The sequence below is a fragment of the Hyla sarda genome, chromosome 2, assembly GCF_029499605.1.
Source record: "Hyla sarda isolate aHylSar1 chromosome 2, aHylSar1.hap1, whole genome shotgun sequence".
Classification (NCBI taxonomy): domain Eukaryota; kingdom Metazoa; phylum Chordata; class Amphibia; order Anura; family Hylidae; genus Hyla; species Hyla sarda.
Window position 1 is genome coordinate 181,098,815 of NC_079190.1, and position 21,282 is coordinate 181,120,096.

The following is a 21,282-nucleotide window of genomic DNA, read 5'->3' on the forward strand; positions in this document are numbered from 1 at the left end:
GGATGTTGAAAATAAAAAGATGGGGGATTTTATTTGCCTTTTTTTTTTTTTTTTTTATATCAAGAAAACCTCCTCTGCAATCCACCATTGCCTCCAGCCCTTCACACCAACTACCACCACTGCCTCCACACCAGCTACCACCATTGCCACCAGCCCTTCACACCAACTACCACCCAGGAACCGGGACCACTCACTTCCACACCAACAACCTTCTTCCTATGGAATCTTCCCACCCACACTCACATACCAGCTACCACAGCCATCCACACCAGAGCTCCTTCTCCAACACCTTATGGGTGCCCGACCATCAACCACTTCACACACACACACACACACACACACACACACACACACACACACACACTCCTCCGCTTCCACACTATGCTGCCACAATTTCTCCAAACGAGCTTCAGGGTGTTCACAGGACTTGAACTCACAACCTCTCTGCTCCAAGGCAGCAGCTCTAACCACTAGACCATGAGAGCTTCATGGAAACTAGCAAGGATGACTGTGGTCTTGGCCTGTTTTGACAAAATCATTTTTTTCCCCACCGGTTCATATACATTTGACTGGGATAGTACAGGCAAGCCGAGAGCTAGTTCGGACTTAGCTTCGAATCCCCCCTCTGTGCGGTTACCCTGGCAAGCCATGTGTTGCGGGGGTATAGCTCAGTGGTAGAGCATTTGACTGCAGATCAAGAGGTCCTTGGCTCAAATCCGAGTGCCCCCTAACACACATTTTTTTGCTTTACGACTTAACCATATCCTACATATGTAGTGGTGGTGGTGGGGGGGAGGCGCCATAGGAAGAAGGTTGTTGGTGTGGAAGTGAGTGGCCCTGGGTGGTGGGCTGAAGGGCTGGAGGCAGTGGTGGTAGTTGGTGTGAAGGGCTGGAGGCAACGTTGAGGTACAAACAAGCCACATGTTGTGGGGCTGAAGCTCAGTGGTAGAGCATTTGACTGCATGTAAAGAGGTCCGAGTGCCACACATTTTTTTTCTTTACAAGCTTAACCGTATCCCACATATGTAGTTTATTGCAGAAAATTAAAAATGTTGAGGTACAGATGAGCTGCATGTTGCGGGGGTATAGCTCAGTGGTAGAGCATTTGACTGCAGATCAAGAGGTCCTTGGTTCAAATCCGAGTGCCCCCTAACACATGCATGCTTTTTTTTCCTCTGTGCAGTTGCTCTGTGAGCCAAAACAGGCCAAGACCTTGGTCGCCGCATATGCCAGACAAGCAGCTCCCACGGCATAGTGGTTAGAGCAGCCACCTTGGAGCGAAGAGGTTGTGAGTTCGAATCCTGTCAAGACCCTGAAGATGGCAGCTGTTAAAAGAGATGGATCGTGAGAACCTGGGATGTCTGGTGGATTGGAAGATATCGGTGCATGGATGGACTGAGGCGAGGTGGATGTCAAGGAGAGCAGTTGTCGAGGTAAGTGGTTGGAGGAAGGTGTAGTTGTGGGGCATTGTGGAAGGTGGACTGAGGCGAGGAGGATGTCAAGGAGAGCAGTTGTCGAGGTAAGTGGTTGGAGGAAGGTGTAGTTGTGGGGCATCGTGGAAGGTGGACTGAGGCGAGGAGGACGTCAAGGAGAGCAGTTGTCGAGGTGAGTGGTTAGAGGGCGTTGCGGAGGAAGGTGTAGTTGTGGGGCATCGTGGAAGGTGGTCCACTGCCTGGAATGGAGGATTCTAGGTTGGGGATCTGCCAAAAGTGGTGTTGTGTCTGTCGAAGCATGTGGGATGTTGAAAATAAAAAGATGGGGGATTTTATTTGCCTTTTTTTTTTTTTTTTTTTTTTTTTTATCAAGAAAACCTCCTCTGCAATCCACCATTGCCTCCAACCCTTCACACCAACTACCACTACTGCCTCCACACCAACTACCACCACTGCCACCAGCCCTTCACACCAATTACCGGGACCACTCACTTCCACACCAACAACCTTCTTCCTATGGAACCTTCCCACCCACACCACCACCACTCATGGGATTGGAAGATATCGGTGCATGGATGGACTGAGGCGAGGTGGATGTCAGGAAGAGCGGAATGGAGAGCAATGTCCCTGAAGACCCTGGAGCATGTCGCTGGATGGACTGAGGCGAGGAGGATGTCAAGGAGAGCAGTTGTCGAGGTAAGTAAGTGGTTAGAGGGCGTTGCGGAGGAAGGTGTAGTTGTGGGGCATCGTTGAAGGTGGTCCACTGCCTGGAATGGAGGATTCTAGGTTGGGGATCTGCCAAAAGTGGTGTTGTGTCTGTCGAAGCATGTGGGATGTTGAAAATAAAAAGATGGGGGATTTTATTTGCCTTTTTTTTTTTTTTTTTTTTTATATCAAGAAAACCTCCTCTGCAATCCACCATTGCCTCCAGCCCTTCACACCAACTACCACTACTGCCTCCACACCAACTACCACCACTGCCACCAGCCCTTCACACCAATTACCGGGACCACTCACTTCCACACCAACAACCTTCTTCCTATGGAACCTTCCCACCCACACCACCACCACTCATGGGATTGGAAGATATCGGTGCATGGATGGACTGAGGCGAGGTGGATGTCAGGAAGAGCGGAATGGAGAGCAATGTCCCTGAAGACCCTGGAGCATGTCGCTGGATGGACTGAGGCGAGGAGGATGTCAAGGAGAGCAGTTGTCGAGGTAAGTAAGTGGTTAGAGGGCGTTGCGGAGGAAGGTGTAGTTGTGGGGCATCGTGGAAGGTGGTCCACTGCCTGGAATGGAGGATTCTAGGTTGGGGATCTGCCAAAAGTGGTGTTGTGTCTGTCGAAGCATGTGGGATGTTGAAAATAAAAAGATGGGGGATTTTATTTGCCTTTTTTTTATATCACGAAAACCTCCTCTGCAATCCACCATTGCCTCCAGCCCTTCACACCAACTACCACCACTGCCTCCACACCAGCTACCACCATTGCCACCAGCCCTTCACACCAACTACCACCCAGGAACCGGGACCACTCACTTCCACACCAACAACCTTCTTCCTATGGAATCTTCCCACCCACACTCACATACCAGCTACCACAGCCATCCACACCAGAGCTCCTTCTCCAACACCTTATGGGTGCCCGACCATCAACCACTTCACACACACACACACACACTCCTCCGCTTCCACACTATGCTGCCACAATTTCTCCAAACGAGCTTCAGGGTGTTCACAGGACTTGAACTCACAACCTCTCTGCTCCAAGGCAGCAGCTCTAACCACTAGACCATGAGAGCTTCATGGAAACTAGCAAGGATGACTGTGGTCTTGGCCTGTTTTGACAAAATCATTTTTTTCCCCACCGGTTCATATACATTTGACTGGGATAGTACAGGCAAGCCGAGAGCTAGTTCGGACTTAGCTTCGAATCCCCCCTCTGTGCGGTTACCCTGGCAAGCCATGTGTTGCGGGGGTATAGCTCAGTGGTAGAGCATTTGACTGCAGATCAAGAGGTCCTTGGCTCAAATCCGAGTGCCCCCTAACACACATTTTTTTGCTTTACGACTTAACCATATCCTACATATGTAGTGGTGGTGGTGGGGGGGAGGCGCCATAGGAAGAAGGTTGTTGGTGTGGAAGTGAGTGGCCCTGGGTGGTGGGCTGAAGGGCTGGAGGCAGTGGTGGTAGTTGGTGTGAAGGGCTGGAGGCAACGTTGAGGTACAAACAAGCCACATGTTGTGGGGCTGAAGCTCAGTGGTAGAGCATTTGACTGCATGTAAAGAGGTCCGAGTGCCCGTAACACACATTTTTTTTCTTTACAAGCTTAACCGTATCCCACATATGTAGTTTATTGCAGAAAATTAAAAATGTTGAGGTACAGATGAGCTGCATGTTGCGGGGGTATAGCTCAGTGGTAGAGCATTTGACTGCAGATCAAGAGGTCCTTGGTTCAAATCCGAGTGCCCCCTAACACATGCATGCTTTTTTTTACAGCTTAACCACATCCTACATATGTTGTTTATAGCAGACCCCCACTAGCTTTACACTGCAAGATTTTGGTCGCCTCATCCAGTTGATGAGCAGCCACCCTGGAGCGCAGAGGTTCAAGAGGTCCTTGGTTCAAATACAAATGCCCGCTAATGCACAATTTTTTCTTGGTGGGGCATTGTGGTCAGACAGAAAAGAACCATACAACTTCCTCTGTAGTATAAAGCAGCTGATAAGAGTAAAGAGCTTTAAATACAAGTCATTTACTAATCTGTCTAACTTTTTGGCACCAGTTAATTAAAAAAAAAAAAATTGACACACGAGTATCCCTTTAAGATCTACGAATGTAACTCTTTGATCTTTTTGTGGTTTGACAAAACTTACATCTAAGTTACATTTATAGATTGAACCCACCACCTTCACACTGTAAGGTGGCAAGGCTAACCACTTAGCATTCAGAGATCTTGACATAGCCAGTTGAGAGCTAGCTCCACCTTAGGTTGGAGTCCCCCCCCCCCCCTTTCCTCTGTGCAGTTGCTCTGTGTGCCAAAACAGGCCAAGACCTTGGTCGCCGCATATGCCAGACAAGCAGCTCCCACGGCATAGTGGTTAGAGCAGCCACCTTGGAGCGAAGAGGTTGTGAGTTCGAATCCTGTCAAGACCCTGAAGATGGCAGCTGTTAAAAGAGATGGATCGTGAGAACCTGGGATGTCTGGTGGATTGGAAGATATCGGTGCATGGATGGACTGAGGCGAGGTGGATGTCAAGGAGAGCAGTTGTCGAGGTAAGTGGTTGGAGGAAGGTGTAGTTGTGGGGCATTGTGGAAGGTGGACTGAGGCGAAGAGGATGTCAAGGAGAGCAGTTGTCGAGGTAAGTGGTTGGAGGAAGGTGTAGTTGTGGGGCATCGTGGAAGGTGGACTGAGGCGAGGAGGACGTCAAGGAGAGCAGTTGTCGAGGTGAGTGGTTAGAGGGCGTTGCGGAGGAAGGTGTAGTTGTGGGGCATCGTGGAAGGTGGTCCACTGCCTGGAATGGAGGAGTCTAGGTTGGGGATCTGCCAAAAGTGGTGTTGTGTCTGTCGAAGCATGTGGGATGTTGAAAATAAAAAGATGGGGGATTTTATTTGCCTTTTTTTTGTTTTGTTTTTTTTTTTTTATCAAGAAAACCTCCTCTGCAATCCACCATTGCCTCCAACCCTTCACACCAACTACCACTACTGCCTCCACACCAACTACCACCACTGCCACCAGCCCTTCACACCAATTACCGGGACCACTCACTTCCACACCAACAACCTTCTTCCTATGGAACCTTCCCACCCACACCACCACCACTCATGGGATTGGAAGATATCGGTGCATGGATGGACTGAGGCGAGGTGGATGTCAGGAAGAGCGGAATGGAGAGCAATGTCCCTGAAGACCCTGGAGCATGTCGCTGGATGGACTGAGGCGAGGAGGATGTCAAGGAGAGCAGTTGTCGAGGTAAGTAAGTGGTTAGAGGGCGTTGCGGAGGAAGGTGTAGTTGTGGGGCATCGTGGAAGGTGGTCCACTGCCTGGAATGGAGGATTCTAGGTTGGGGATCTGCCAAAAGTGGTGTTGTGTCTGTCGAAGCATGTGGGATGTTGAAAATAAAAAGATGGGGGATTTTATTTGCCTTTTTTTTTTTTTATATCAAGAAAACCTCCTCTGCAATCCACCATTGCCTCCAGCCCTTCACACCAACTACCACTACTGCCTCCACACCAACTACCACCACTGCCACCAGCCCTTCACACCAATTACCGGGACCACTCACTTCCACACCAACAACCTTCTTCCTATGGAACCTTCCCACCCACACCACCACCACTCATGGGATTGGAAGATATCGGTGCATGGATGGACTGAGGCGAGGTGGATGTCAGGAAGAGCGGAATGGAGAGCAATGTCCCTGAAGACCCTGGAGCATGTCGCTGGATGGACTGAGGCGAGGAGGATGTCAAGGAGAGCAGTTGTCGAGGTAAGTAAGTGGTTAGAGGGCGTTGCGGAGGAAGGTGTAGTTGTGGGGCATCGTTGAAGGTGGTCCACTGCCTGGAATGGAGGATTCTAGGTTGGGGATCTGCCAAAAGTGGTGTTGTGTCTGTCGAAGCATGTGGGATGTTGAAAATAAAAAGATGGGGGATTTTATTTGCCTTTTTTTTATATCACGAAAACCTCCTCTGCAATCCACCATTGCCTCCAGCCCTTCACACCAACTACCACCACTGCCTCCACACCAGCTACCACCATTGCCACCAGCCCTTCACACCAACTACCACCCAGGAACCGGGACCACTCACTTCCACACCAACAACCTTCTTCCTATGGAATCTTCCCAACCATAGCCAGGAAGCCAACGGGCTTCCCATAGCCAGTTGAGAGCTAGCTCCACCTTAGGTTGGAGTCCCCCCCCCCCCTTTCCTCTGTGCAGTTGCTCTGTGTGCCAAAACAGGCCAAGACCTTGGTCGCCGCATATGCCTGACAAGCAGCTCCCACGGCATAGTGGTTAGAGCAGCCGCCTTGGAGCGAAGAGGTTGTGAGTTCGAATCCTGTCAAGACCCTGAAGATGGCAGCTGTTAAAAGAGATGGATCGTGAGAACCTGGGATGTCTGGTGGATTGGAAGATATCGGTGCATGGATGGACTGAGGCGAGGTCGATGTCAAGAAGCATGTGGGATGTTGAAAATAAAAAGATGGGGGATTTTATTTGCCTTTTTTTTTATATCAAGAAAACCTCCTCTGCAATCCACCATTGCCTCCAGCCCTTCACACCAACTACCACCACTGCCTCCACACCAGCTACCACCATTGCCACCAGCCCTTCACACCAACTACCACCCAGGAACCGGGACCACTCACTTCCACACCAACAACCTTCTTCCTATGGAATCTTCCCACCCACACTCACATACCAGCTACCACAGCCATCCACACCAGAGCTCCTTCTCCAACACCTTATGGGTGCCCGACCATCAACCACTTCACACACACACACACACACACACACACACACACACACTCCTCCGCTTCCACACTATGCTGCCACAATTTCTCCAAACGAGCTTCAGGGTGTTCACAGGACTTGAACTCACAACCTCTCTGCTCCAAGGCAGCAGCTCTAACCACTAGACCATGAGAGCTTCATGGAAACTAGCAAGGATGACTGTGGTCTTGGCCTGTTTTGACAAAATCATTTTTTTCCCCACCGGTTCATATACATTTGACTGGGATAGTACAGGCAAGCCGAGAGCTAGTTCGGACTTAGCTTCGAATCCCCCCTCTGTGCGGTTACCCTGGCAAGCCATGTGTTGCGGGGGTATAGCTCAGTGGTAGAGCATTTGACTGCAGATCAAGAGGTCCTTGGCTCAAATCCGAGTGCCCCCTAACACACATTTTTTTGCTTTACGACTTAACCATATCCTACATATGTAGTGGTGGTGGTGGGGGGGAGGCGCCATAGGAAGAAGGTTGTTGGTGTGGAAGTGAGTGGCCCTGGGTGGTGGGCTGAAGGGCTGGAGGCAGTGGTGGTAGTTGGTGTGAAGGGCTGGAGGCAACGTTGAGGTACAAACAAGCCACATGTTGTGGGGCTGAAGCTCAGTGGTAGAGCATTTGACTGCATGTAAAGAGGTCCGAGTGCCCGTAACACACATTTTTTTTCTTTACAAGCTTAACCGTATCCCACATATGTAGTTTATTGCAGAAAATTAAAAATGTTGAGGTACAGATGAGCTGCATGTTGCGGGGGTATAGCTCAGTGGTAGAGCATTTGACTGCAGATCAAGAGGTCCTTGGTTCAAATCCGAGTGCCCCCTAACACATGCATGCTTTTTTTTACAGCTTAACCACATCCTACATATGTTGTTTATAGCAGACCCCCACTAGCTTTACACTGCAAGATTTTGGTCGCCTCATCCAGTTGATGAGCAGCCACCCTGGAGCGCAGAGGTTCAAGAGGTCCTTGGTTCAAATACAAATGCCCGCTAATGCACAATTTTTTCTTGGTGGGGCATTGTGGTCAGACAGAAAAGAACCATACAACTTCCTCTGTAGTATAAAGCAGCTGATAAGAGTAAAGAGCTTTAAATACAAGTCATTTACTAATCTGTCTAACTTTTTGGCACCAGTTAATTTAAAAAAAAAAAATTGACACACGAGTATCCCTTTAAGATCTACGAATGTAACTCTTTGATCTTTTTGTGGTTTGACAAAACTTACATCTAAGTTACATTTATAGATTGAACCCACCACCTTCACACTGTAAGGTGGCAAGGCTAACCACTTAGCATTCAGAGATCTTGACATAGCCAGTTGAGAGCTAGCTCCACCTTAGGTTGGAGTCCCCCCCCCCCCCCCTTTCCTCTGTGCAGTTGCTCTGTGTGCCAAAACAGGCCAAGACCTTGGTCGCCGCATATGCCAGACAAGCAGCTCCCACGGCATAGTGGTTAGAGCAGCCACCTTGGAGCGAAGAGGTTGTGAGTTCGAATCCTGTCAAGACCCTGAAGATGGCAGCTGTTAAAAGAGATGGATCGTGAGAACCTGGGATGTCTGGTGGATTGGAAGATATCGGTGCATGGATGGACTGAGGCGAGGTGGATGTCAAGGAGAGCAGTTGTCGAGGTAAGTGGTTGGAGGAAGGTGTAGTTGTGGGGCATTGTGGAAGGTGGACTGAGGCGAGGAGGATGTCAAGGAGAGCAGTTGTCGAGGTAAGTGGTTGGAGGAAGGTGTAGTTGTGGGGCATCGTGGAAGGTGGACTGAGGTGAGGAGGACGTCAAGGAGAGCAGTTGTCGAGGTGAGTGGTTAGAGGGCGTTGCGGAGGAAGGTGTAGTTGTGGGGCATCGTGGAAGGTGGTCCACTGCCTGGAATGGAGGAGTCTAGGTTGGGGATCTGCCAAAAGTGGTGTTGTGTCTGTCGAAGCATGTGGGATGTTGAAAATAAAAAGATGGGGGATTTTATTTGCCTTTTTTTTGTTTTGTTTTTTTTTTTTTATCAAGAAAACCTCCTCTGCAATCCACCATTGCCTCCAACCCTTCACACCAACTACCACTACTGCCTCCACACCAACTACCACCACTGCCACCAGCCCTTCACACCAATTACCGGGACCACTCACTTCCACACCAACAACCTTCTTCCTATGGAACCTTCCCACCCACACCACCACCACTCATGGGATTGGAAGATATCGGTGCATGGATGGACTGAGGCGAGGTGGATGTCAGGAAGAGCGGAATGGAGAGCAATGTCCCTGAAGACCCTGGAGCATGTCGCTGGATGGACTGAGGCGAGGAGGATGTCAAGGAGAGCAGTTGTCGAGGTAAGTAAGTGGTTAGAGGGCGTTGCGGAGGAAGGTGTAGTTGTGGGGCATCGTGGAAGGTGGTCCACTGCCTGGAATGGAGGATTCTAGGTTGGGGATCTGCCAAAAGTGGTGTTGTGTCTGTCGAAGCATGTGGGATGTTGAAAATAAAAAGATGGGGGATTTTATTTGCCTTTTTTTTTTTTTTTTTTTTATATCAAGAAAACCTCCTCTGCAATCCACCATTGCCTCCAGCCCTTCACACCAACTACCACTACTGCCTCCACACCAACTACCACCACTGCCACCAGCCCTTCACACCAATTACCGGGACCACTCACTTCCACACCAACAACCTTCTTCCTATGGAACCTTCCCACCCACACCACCACCACTCATGGGATTGGAAGATATCGGTGCATGGATGGACTGAGGCGAGGTGGATGTCAGGAAGAGCGGAATGGAGAGCAATGTCCCTGAAGACCCTGGAGCATGTCGCTGGATGGACTGAGGCGAGGAGGATGTCAAGGAGAGCAGTTGTCGAGGTAAGTAAGTGGTTAGAGGGCGTTGCGGAGGAAGGTGTAGTTGTGGGGCATCGTGGAAGGTGGTCCACTGCCTGGAATGGAGGATTCTAGGTTGGGGATCTGCCAAAAGTGGTGTTGTGTCTGTCGAAGCATGTGGGATGTTGAAAATAAAAAGATGGGGGATTTTATTTGCCTTTTTTTTATATCACGAAAACCTCCTCTGCAATCCACCATTGCCTCCAGCCCTTCACACCAACTACCACCACTGCCTCCACACCAGCTACCACCATTGCCACCAGCCCTTCACACCAACTACCACCCAGGAACCGGGACCACTCACTTCCACACCAACAACCTTCTTCCTATGGAATCTTCCCACCCACACTCACATACCAGCTACCACAGCCATCCACACCAGAGCTCCTTCTCCAACACCTTATGGGTGCCCGACCATCAACCACTTCACACACACACACACACTCCTCCGCTTCCACACTATGCTGCCACAATTTCTCCAAACGAGCTTCAGGGTGTTCACAGGACTTGAACTCACAACCTCTCTGCTCCAAGGCAGCAGCTCTAACCACTAGACCATGAGAGCTTCATGGAAACTAGCAAGGATGACTGTGGTCTTGGCCTGTTTTGACAAAATCATTTTTTTCCCCACCGGTTCATATACATTTGACTGGGATAGTACAGGCAAGCCGAGAGCTAGTTCGGACTTAGCTTCGAATCCCCCCTCTGTGCGGTTACCCTGGCAAGCCATGTGTTGCGGGGGTATAGCTCAGTGGTAGAGCATTTGACTGCAGATCAAGAGGTCCTTGGCTCAAATCCGAGTGCCCCCTAACACACATTTTTTTGCTTTACGACTTAACCATATCCTACATATGTAGTGGTGGTGGTGGGGGGGAGGCGCCATAGGAAGAAGGTTGTTGGTGTGGAAGTGAGTGGCCCTGGGTGGTGGGCTGAAGGGCTGGAGGCAGTGGTGGTAGTTGGTGTGAAGGGCTGGAGGCAACGTTGAGGTACAAACAAGCCACATGTTGTGGGGCTGAAGCTCAGTGGTAGAGCATTTGACTGCATGTAAAGAGGTCCGAGTGCCCGTAACACACATTTTTTTTCTTTACAAGCTTAACCGTATCCCACATATGTAGTTTATTGCAGAAAATTAAAAATGTTGAGGTACAGATGAGCTGCATGTTGCGGGGGTATAGCTCAGTGGTAGAGCATTTGACTGCAGATCAAGAGGTCCTTGGTTCAAATCCGAGTGCCCCCTAACACATGCATGCTTTTTTTTACAGCTTAACCACATCCTACATATGTTGTTTATAGCAGACCCCCACTAGCTTTACACTGCAAGATTTTGGTCGCCTCATCCAGTTGATGAGCAGCCACCCTGGAGCGCAGAGGTTCAAGAGGTCCTTGGTTCAAATACAAATGCCCGCTAATGCACAATTTTTTCTTGGTGGGGCATTGTGGTCAGACAGAAAAGAACCATACAACTTCCTCTGTAGTATAAAGCAGCTGATAAGAGTAAAGAGCTTTAAATACAAGTCATTTACTAATCTGTCTAACTTTTTGGCACCAGTTAATTTAAAAAAAAAAAATTGACACACGAGTATCCCTTTAAGATCTACGAATGTAACTCTTTGATCTTTTTGTGGTTTGACAAAACTTACATCTAAGTTACATTTATAGATTGAACCCACCACCTTCACACTGTAAGGTGGCAAGGCTAACCACTTAGCATTCAGAGATCTTGACATAGCCAGTTGAGAGCTAGCTCCACCTTAGGTTGGAGTCCCCCCCCCCCCCCCCTTTCCTCTGTGCAGTTGCTCTGTGTGCCAAAACAGGCCAAGACCTTGGTCGCCGCATATGCCAGACAAGCAGCTCCCACGGCATAGTGGTTAGAGCAGCCACCTTGGAGCGAAGAGGTTGTGAGTTCGAATCCTGTCAAGACCCTGAAGATGGCAGCTGTTAAAAGAGATGGATCGTGAGAACCTGGGATGTCTGGTGGATTGGAAGATATCGGTGCATGGATGGACTGAGGCGAGGTGGATGTCAAGGAGAGCAGTTGTCGAGGTAAGTGGTTGGAGGAAGGTGTAGTTGTGGGGCATTGTGGAAGGTGGACTGAGGCGAGGAGGATGTCAAGGAGAGCAGTTGTCGAGGTAAGTGGTTGGAGGAAGGTGTAGTTGTGGGGCATCGTGGAAGGTGGACTGAGGTGAGGAGGACGTCAAGGAGAGCAGTTGTCGAGGTGAGTGGTTAGAGGGCGTTGCGGAGGAAGGTGTAGTTGTGGGGCATCGTGGAAGGTGGTCCACTGCCTGGAATGGAGGAGTCTAGGTTGGGGATCTGCCAAAAGTGGTGTTGTGTCTGTCGAAGCATGTGGGATGTTGAAAATAAAAAGATGGGGGATTTTATTTGCCTTTTTTTTGTTTTGTTTTTTTTTTTTTATCAAGAAAACCTCCTCTGCAATCCACCATTGCCTCCAACCCTTCACACCAACTACCACTACTGCCTCCACACCAACTACCACCACTGCCACCAGCCCTTCACACCAATTACCGGGACCACTCACTTCCACACCAACAACCTTCTTCCTATGGAACCTTCCCACCCACACCACCACCACTCATGGGATTGGAAGATATCGGTGCATGGATGGACTGAGGCGAGGTGGATGTCAGGAAGAGCGGAATGGAGAGCAATGTCCCTGAAGACCCTGGAGCATGTCGCTGGATGGACTGAGGCGAGGAGGATGTCAAGGAGAGCAGTTGTCGAGGTGAGTGGTTAGAGGGCGTTGCGGAGGAAGGTGTAGTTGTGGGGCATCGTGGAAGGTGGTCCACTGCCTGGAATGGAGGAGTCTAGGTTGGGGATCTGCCAAAAGTGGTGTTGTGTCTGTCGAAGCATGTGGGATGTTGAAAATAAAAAGATGGGGGATTTTATTTGCCTTTTTTTTTTTTTTTTTTTTATATCAAGAAAACCTCCTCTGCAATCCACCATTGCCTCCAGCCCTTCACACCAACTACCACTACTGCCTCCACACCAACTACCACCACTGCCACCAGCCCTTCACACCAATTACCGGGACCACTCACTTCCACACCAACAACCTTCTTCCTATGGAACCTTCCCACCCACACCACCACCACTCATGGGATTGGAAGATATCGGTGCATGGATGGACTGAGGCGAGGTGGATGTCAGGAAGAGCGGAATGGAGAGCAATGTCCCTGAAGACCCTGGAGCATGTCGCTGGATGGACTGAGGCGAGGAGGATGTCAAGGAGAGCAGTTGTCGAGGTAAGTAAGTGGTTAGAGGGCGTTGCGGAGGAAGGTGTAGTTGTGGGGCATCGTGGAAGGTGGTCCACTGCCTGGAATGGAGGATTCTAGGTTGGGGATCTGCCAAAAGTGGTGTTGTGTCTGTCGAAGCATGTGGGATGTTGAAAATAAAAAGATGGGGGATTTTATTTGCCTTTTTTTTATATCACGAAAACCTCCTCTGCAATCCACCATTGCCTCCAGCCCTTCACACCAACTACCACCACTGCCTCCACACCAGCTACCACCATTGCCACCAGCCCTTCACACCAACTACCACCCAGGAACCGGGACCACTCACTTCCACACCAACAACCTTCTTCCTATGGAATCTTCCCACCCACACTCACATACCAGCTACCACAGCCATCCACACCAGAGCTCCTTCTCCAACACCTTATGGGTGCCCGACCATCAACCACTTCACACACACACACACACTCCTCCGCTTCCACACTATGCTGCCACAATTTCTCCAAACGAGCTTCAGGGTGTTCACAGGACTTGAACTCACAACCTCTCTGCTCCAAGGCAGCAGCTCTAACCACTAGACCATGAGAGCTTCATGGAAACTAGCAAGGATGACTGTGGTCTTGGCCTGTTTTGACAAAATCATTTTTTTCCCCACCGGTTCATATACATTTGACTGGGATAGTACAGGCAAGCCGAGAGCTAGTTCGGACTTAGCTTCGAATCCCCCCTCTGTGCGGTTACCCTGGCAAGCCATGTGTTGCGGGGGTATAGCTCAGTGGTAGAGCATTTGACTGCAGATCAAGAGGTCCTTGGCTCAAATCCGAGTGCCCCCTAACACACATTTTTTTGCTTTACGACTTAACCATATCCTACATATGTAGTGGTGGTGGTGGGGGGGAGGCGCCATAGGAAGAAGGTTGTTGGTGTGGAAGTGAGTGGCCCTGGGTGGTGGGCTGAAGGGCTGGAGGCAGTGGTGGTAGTTGGTGTGAAGGGCTGGAGGCAACGTTGAGGTACAAACAAGCCACATGTTGTGGGGCTGAAGCTCAGTGGTAGAGCATTTGACTGCATGTAAAGAGGTCCGAGTGCCCGTAACACACATTTTTTTTCTTTACAAGCTTAACCGTATCCCACATATGTAGTTTATTGCAGAAAATTAAAAATGTTGAGGTACAGATGAGCTGCATGTTGCGGGGGTATAGCTCAGTGGTAGAGCATTTGACTGCAGATCAAGAGGTCCTTGGTTCAAATCCGAGTGCCCCCTAACACATGCATGCTTTTTTTTACAGCTTAACCACATCCTACATATGTTGTTTATAGCAGACCCCCACTAGCTTTACACTGCAAGATTTTGGTCGCCTCATCCAGTTGATGAGCAGCCACCCTGGAGCGCAGAGGTTCAAGAGGTCCTTGGTTCAAATACAAATGCCCGCTAATGCACAATTTTTTCTTGGTGGGGCATTGTGGTCAGACAGAAAAGAACCATACAACTTCCTCTGTAGTATAAAGCAGCTGATAAGAGTAAAGAGCTTTAAATACAAGTCATTTACTAATCTGTCTAACTTTTTGGCACCAGTTAATTTAAAAAAAAAAAATTGACACACGAGTATCCCTTTAAGATCTACGAATGTAACTCTTTGATCTTTTTGTGGTTTGACAAAACTTACATCTAAGTTACATTTATAGATTGAACCCACCACCTTCACACTGTAAGGTGGCAAGGCTAACCACTTAGCATTCAGAGATCTTGACATAGCCAGTTGAGAGCTAGCTCCACCTTAGGTTGGAGTCCCCCCCCCCCCCCCCTTTCCTCTGTGCAGTTGCTCTGTGTGCCAAAACAGGCCAAGACCTTGGTCGCCGCATATGCCAGACAAGCAGCTCCCACGGCATAGTGGTTAGAGCAGCCACCTTGGAGCGAAGAGGTTGTGAGTTCGAATCCTGTCAAGACCCTGAAGATGGCAGCTGTTAAAAGAGATGGATCGTGAGAACCTGGGATGTCTGGTGGATTGGAAGATATCGGTGCATGGATGGACTGAGGCGAGGTGGATGTCAAGGAGAGCAGTTGTCGAGGTAAGTGGTTGGAGGAAGGTGTAGTTGTGGGGCATTGTGGAAGGTGGACTGAGGCGAGGAGGATGTCAAGGAGAGCAGTTGTCGAGGTAAGTGGTTGGAGGAAGGTGTAGTTGTGGGGCATCGTGGAAGGTGGACTGAGGTGAGGAGGACGTCAAGGAGAGCAGTTGTCGAGGTGAGTGGTTAGAGGGCGTTGCGGAGGAAGGTGTAGTTGTGGGGCATCGTGGAAGGTGGTCCACTGCCTGGAATGGAGGAGTCTAGGTTGGGGATCTGCCAAAAGTGGTGTTGTGTCTGTCGAAGCATGTGGGATGTTGAAAATAAAAAGATGGGGGATTTTATTTGCCTTTTTTTTGTTTTGTTTTTTTTTTTTTATCAAGAAAACCTCCTCTGCAATCCACCATTGCCTCCAACCCTTCACACCAACTACCACTACTGCCTCCACACCAACTACCACCACTGCCACCAGCCCTTCACACCAATTACCGGGACCACTCACTTCCACACCAACAACCTTCTTCCTATGGAACCTTCCCACCCACACCACCACCACTCATGGGATTGGAAGATATCGGTGCATGGATGGACTGAGGCGAGGTGGATGTCAGGAAGAGCGGAATGGAGAGCAATGTCCCTGAAGACCCTGGAGCATGTCGCTGGATGGACTGAGGCGAGGAGGATGTCAAGGAGAGCAGTTGTCGAGGTGAGTGGTTAGAGGGCGTTGCGGAGGAAGGTGTAGTTGTGGGGCATCGTGGAAGGTGGTCCACTGCCTGGAATGGAGGAGTCTAGGTTGGGGATCTGCCAAAAGTGGTGTTGTGTCTGTCGAAGCATGTGGGATGTTGAAAATAAAAAGATGGGGGATTTTATTTGCCTTTTTTTTTTTTTTTTTTTTATATCAAGAAAACCTCCTCTGCAATCCACCATTGCCTCCAGCCCTTCACACCAACTACCACTACTGCCTCCACACCAACTACCACCACTGCCACCAGCCCTTCACACCAATTACCGGGACCACTCACTTCCACACCAACAACCTTCTTCCTATGGAACCTTCCCACCCACACCACCACCACTCATGGGATTGGAAGATATCGGTGCATGGATGGACTGAGGCGAGGTGGATGTCAGGAAGAGCGGAATGGAGAGCAATGTCCCTGAAGACCCTGGAGCATGTCGCTGGATGGACTGAGGCGAGGAGGATGTCAAGGAGAGCAGTTGTCGAGGTAAGTAAGTGGTTAGAGGGCGTTGCGGAGGAAGGTGTAGTTGTGGGGCATCGTGGAAGGTGGTCCACTGCCTGGAATGGAGGATTCTAGGTTGGGGATCTGCCAAAAGTGGTGTTGTGTCTGTCGAAGCATGTGGGATGTTGAAAATAAAAAGATGGGGGATTTTATTTGCCTTTTTTTTATATCACGAAAACCTCCTCTGCAATCCACCATTGCCTCCAGCCCTTCACACCAACTACCACCACTGCCTCCACACCAGCTACCACCATTGCCACCAGCCCTTCACACCAACTACCACCCAGGAACCGGGACCACTCACTTCCACACCAACAACCTTCTTCCTATGGAATCTTCCCACCCACACTCACATACCAGCTACCACAGCCATCCACACCAGAGCTCCTTCTCCAACACCTTATGGGTGCCCGACCATCAACCACTTCACACACACACACACACTCCTCCGCTTCCACACTATGCTGCCACAATTTCTCCAAACGAGCTTCAGGGTGTTCACAGGACTTGAACTCACAACCTCTCTGCTCCAAGGCAGCAGCTCTAACCACTAGACCATGAGAGCTTCATGGAAACTAGCAAGGATGACTGTGGTCTTGGCCTGTTTTGACAAAATCATTTTTTTCCCCACCGGTTCATATACATTTGACTGGGATAGTACAGGCAAGCCGAGAGCTAGTTCGGACTTAGCTTCGAATCCCCCCTCTGTGCGGTTACCCTGGCAAGCCATGTGTTGCGGGGGTATAGCTCAGTGGTAGAGCATTTGACTGCAGATCAAGAGGTCCTTGGCTCAAATCCGAGTGCCCCCTAACACACATTTTTTTGCTTTACGACTTAACCATATCCTACATATGTAGTGGTGGTGGTGGGGGGGAGGCGCCATAGGAAGAAGGTTGTTGGTGTGGAAGTGAGTGGCCCTGGGTGGTGGGCTGAAGGGCTGGAGGCAGTGGTGGTAGTTGGTGTGAAGGGCTGGAGGCAACGTTGAGGTACAAACAAGCCACATGTTGTGGGGCTGAAGCTCAGTGGTAGAGCATTTGACTGCATGTAAAGAGGTCCGAGTGCCCGTAACACACATTTTTTTTCTTTACAAGCTTAACCGTATCCCACATATGTAGTTTATTGCAGAAAATTAAAAATGTTGAGGTACAGATGAGCTGCATGTTGCGGGGGTATAGCTCAGTGGTAGAGCATTTGACTGCAGATCAAGAGGTCCTTGGTTCAAATCCGAGTGCCCCCTAACACATGCATGCTTTTTTTTACAGCTTAACCACATCCTACATATGTTGTTTATAGCAGACCCCCACTAGCTTTACACTGCAAGATTTTGGTCGCCTCATCCAGTTGATGAGCAGCCACCCTGGAGCGCAGAGGTTCAAGAGGTCCTTGGTTCAAATACAAATGCCCGCTAATGCACAATTTTTTCTTGGTGGGGCATTGTGGTCAGACAGAAAAGAACCATACAACTTCCTCTGTAGTATAAAGCAGCTGATAAGAGTAAAGAGCTTTAAATACAAGTCATTTACTAATCTGTCTAACTTTTTGGCACCAGTTAATTTAAAAAAAAAAAATTGACACACGAGTATCCCTTTAAGATCTACGAATGTAACTCTTTGATCTTTTTGTGGTTTGACAAAACTTACATCTAAGTTACATTTATAGATTGAACCCACCACCTTCACACTGTAAGGTGGCAAGGCTAACCACTTAGCATTCAGAGATCTTGACATAGCCAGTTGAGAGCTAGCTCCACCTTAGGTTGGAGTCCCCCCCCCCCCCCTTTCCTCTGTGCAGTTGCTCTGTGTGCCAAAACAGGCCAAGACCTTGGTCGCCGCATATGCCAGACAAGCAGCTCCCACGGCATAGTGGTTAGAGCAGCCACCTTGGAGCGAAGAGGTTGTGAGTTCGAATCCTGTCAAGACCCTGAAGATGGCAGCTGTTAAAAGAGATGGATCGTGAGAACCTGGGATGTCTGGTGGATTGGAAGATATCGGTGCATGGATGGACTGAGGCGAGGTGGATGTCAAGGAGAGCAGTTGTCGAGGTAAGTGGTTGGAGGAAGGTGTAGTTGTGGGGCATTGTGGAAGGTGGACTGAGGCGAGGAGGATGTCAAGGAGAGCAGTTGTCGAGGTAAGTGGTTGGAGGAAGGTGTAGTTGTGGGGCATCGTGGAAGGTGGACTGAGGTGAGGAGGACGTCAAGGAGAGCAGTTGTCGAGGTGAGTGGTTAGAGGGCGTTGCGGAGGAAGGTGTAGTTGTGGGGCATCGTGGAAGGTGGTCCACTGCCTGGAATGGAGGAGTCTAGGTTGGGGATCTGCCAAAAGTGGTGTTGTGTCTGTCGAAGCATGTGGGATGTTGAAAATAAAAAGATGGGGGATTTTATTTGCCTTTTTTTTGTTTTGTTTTTTTTTTTTTATCAAGAAAACCTCCTCTGCAATCCACCATTGCCTCCAACCCTTCACACCAACTACCACTACTGCCTCCACACCAACTACCTCCACTGCCACCAGCCCTTCACACCAATTACCGGGACCACTCACTTCCACACCAACAACCTTCTTCCTATGGAACCTTCCCACCCACACCACCACCACTCATGGGATTGGAAGATATCGGTGCATGGATGGACTGAGGCGAGGTGGATGTCAGGAAGAGCGGAATGGAGAGCAATGTCCCTGAAGACCCTGGAGCATGTCGCTGGATGGACTGAGGCGAGGAGGATGTCAAGGAGAGCAGTTGTCGAGGTAAGTAAGTGGTTAGAGGGCGTTGCGGAGGAAGGTGTAGTTGTGGGGCATCGTGGAAGGTGGTCCACTGCCTGGAATGGAGGATTCTAGGTTGGGGATCTGCCAAAAGTGGTGTTGTGTCTGTCGAAGCATGTGGGATGTTGAAAATAAAAAGATGGGGGATTTTATTTGCCTTTTTTTTTTTTTTATATCAAGAAAACCTCCTCTGCAATCCACCATTGCCTCCAGCCCTTCACACCAACTACCACTACTGCCTCCACACCAACTACCACCACTGCCACCAGCCCTTCACACCAATTACCGGGACCACTCACTTCCACACCAACAACCTTCTTCCTATGGAACCTTCCCACCCACACCACCACCACTCATGGGATTGGAAGATATCGGTGCATGGATGGACTGAGGCGAGGTGGATGTCAGGAAGAGCGGAATGGAGAGCAATGTCCCTGAAGACCCTGGAGCATGTCGCTGGATGGACTGAGGCGAGGAGGATGTCAAGGAGAGCAGTTGTCGAGGTAAGTAAGTGGTTAGAGGGCGTTGCGGAGGAAGGTGTAGTTGTGGGGCATCGTGGAAGGTGGTCCACTGCCTGGAATGGAGGATTCTAGGTTGGGGATCTGCCAAAAGTGGTGTTGTGTCTGTCGAAGCATGTGGGATGTTGAAAATAAAAAGATGGGGGATTTTATTTGCCTTTTTTTTATATCACGAAAACCTCCTCTGCAATCCACCATTCACACCAACTACCACCACTGCCTCCACACCAGCTACCACCATTGCCACCAGCCCTTCACACCAACTACCACCCAGGAACCGGGACCACTCACTTACACACCAACAACCTTCTTCCTATGGAATCTTCCCACCCACACTCACATACCAGCTACCACAGCCATCCACACCAGAGCTCCTTCTCCAACACCTTATGGGTGCCCGACCATCAACCACACACACTTCACACACACACACACACACACACACACACACACACACACTCCTCCGCTTCCACACTCTGCTGCCACAATTTCTCCAAACGAGCTTCAGGGTGTTCACAGGACTTGAACTCACAACCTCTCTGCTCCAAGGCAGCAGCTCTAACCACTAGACCATGAGAGCTTCATGGAAACTAGCAAGGATGACTGTGGTCTTGGCCTGTTTTGACAAAATCATTTTTTTCCCCACTGGTTCATATACATTTGACTGGGATAGTACAGGCAAGCCGAGAGCTAGTTCGGACTTAGCTTCGAATCCCCCCTCTGTGCGGTTACCCTGGCAAGCCATGTGTTGCGGGGGTATAGCTCAGTGGTAGAGCATTTGACTGCAGATCAAGAGGTCCTTGGCTCAAATCCGAGTGCCCCCTAACACACATTTTTTTGCTTTACGACTTAACCATATCCTACATATGTAGTGGTGGTGGTGGGGGGGAGGCGCCATAGGAAGAAGGTTGTTGGTGTGGAAGTGAGTGGCCCTGGGTGGTGGGCTGAAGGGCTGGAGGCAGTGGTGGTAGTTGGTGTGAAGGGCTGGAGGCAACGTTGAGGTACAAACAAGCCACATGTTGTGGGGCGTTGCGGAGGAAGGTGTAGTTGTGGGGCATCGTGGAAGGTGGTCCACTGCCTGGAATGGAGGATTCTAGGTTGGGGATCTGCCAAAAGTGGTGTTGTGTCTGTCGAAGCATGTGGGATGTTGAAAATAAAAAGATGGGGGATTTTATTTGCCTTTTTTTTATATCACGAAAACCTCCTCTGCAATCCACCATTGCCTCCAGCCCTTCACACCAACTACCACCACTGCCTCCACACCAGCTACCACCATTGCCACCAGCCCTTCACACCAACTACCACCCAGGAACCGGGACCACTCACTTCCACACCAACAACCTTCTTCCTATGGAATCTTCCCACCCACACTCACATACCAGCTACCACAGCCATCCACACCAGAGCTCCTTCTCCAACACCTTATGGGTGCCCGACCATCAACCACTTCACACACACACACACACTCCTCCGCTTCCACACTATGCTGCCATAATTTCTCCAAACGAGCTTCAGGGTGTTCACAGGACTTGAACTCACAACCTCTCTGCTCCAAGGCAGCAGCTCTAACCACTAGACCATGAGAGCTTCATGGAAACTAGCAAGGATGACTGTGGTCTTGGCCTGTTTTGACAAAATCATTTTTTTCCCCACCGGTTCATATA

At 49.8% G+C, this 21,282-nt stretch overlaps 6 non-coding genes across 6 annotated transcripts; all 6 read left to right on the forward strand.

Moving 5' to 3' along the window:
• The first annotated feature begins 1,079 nt into the window (after positions 1-1,079).
• TRNAC-GCA (transfer RNA cysteine (anticodon GCA)) lies at positions 1,080-1,151 on the forward strand. Its single transcript has one exon. It is a non-coding gene; the product is annotated as a tRNA-Cys (tRNA).
• A 2,685-nt stretch (positions 1,152-3,836) lies between these two features.
• Positions 3,837-3,908, forward strand: TRNAC-GCA (transfer RNA cysteine (anticodon GCA)). The gene has a single exon. It is a non-coding gene; the product is annotated as a tRNA-Cys (tRNA).
• A 3,776-nt stretch (positions 3,909-7,684) lies between these two features.
• On the forward strand, positions 7,685-7,756 carry TRNAC-GCA (transfer RNA cysteine (anticodon GCA)). The gene has a single exon. It is a non-coding gene; the product is annotated as a tRNA-Cys (tRNA).
• Positions 7,757-10,962: 3,206 nt separating this feature from the next.
• TRNAC-GCA (transfer RNA cysteine (anticodon GCA)) lies at positions 10,963-11,034 on the forward strand. The gene has a single exon. It is a non-coding gene; the product is annotated as a tRNA-Cys (tRNA).
• A 3,203-nt stretch (positions 11,035-14,237) lies between these two features.
• Positions 14,238-14,309, forward strand: TRNAC-GCA (transfer RNA cysteine (anticodon GCA)). Its single transcript has one exon. It is a non-coding gene; the product is annotated as a tRNA-Cys (tRNA).
• Positions 14,310-17,512: 3,203 nt separating this feature from the next.
• TRNAC-GCA (transfer RNA cysteine (anticodon GCA)) lies at positions 17,513-17,584 on the forward strand. The gene has a single exon. It is a non-coding gene; the product is annotated as a tRNA-Cys (tRNA).
• The last annotated feature ends 3,698 nt before the right edge of the window (positions 17,585-21,282 follow it).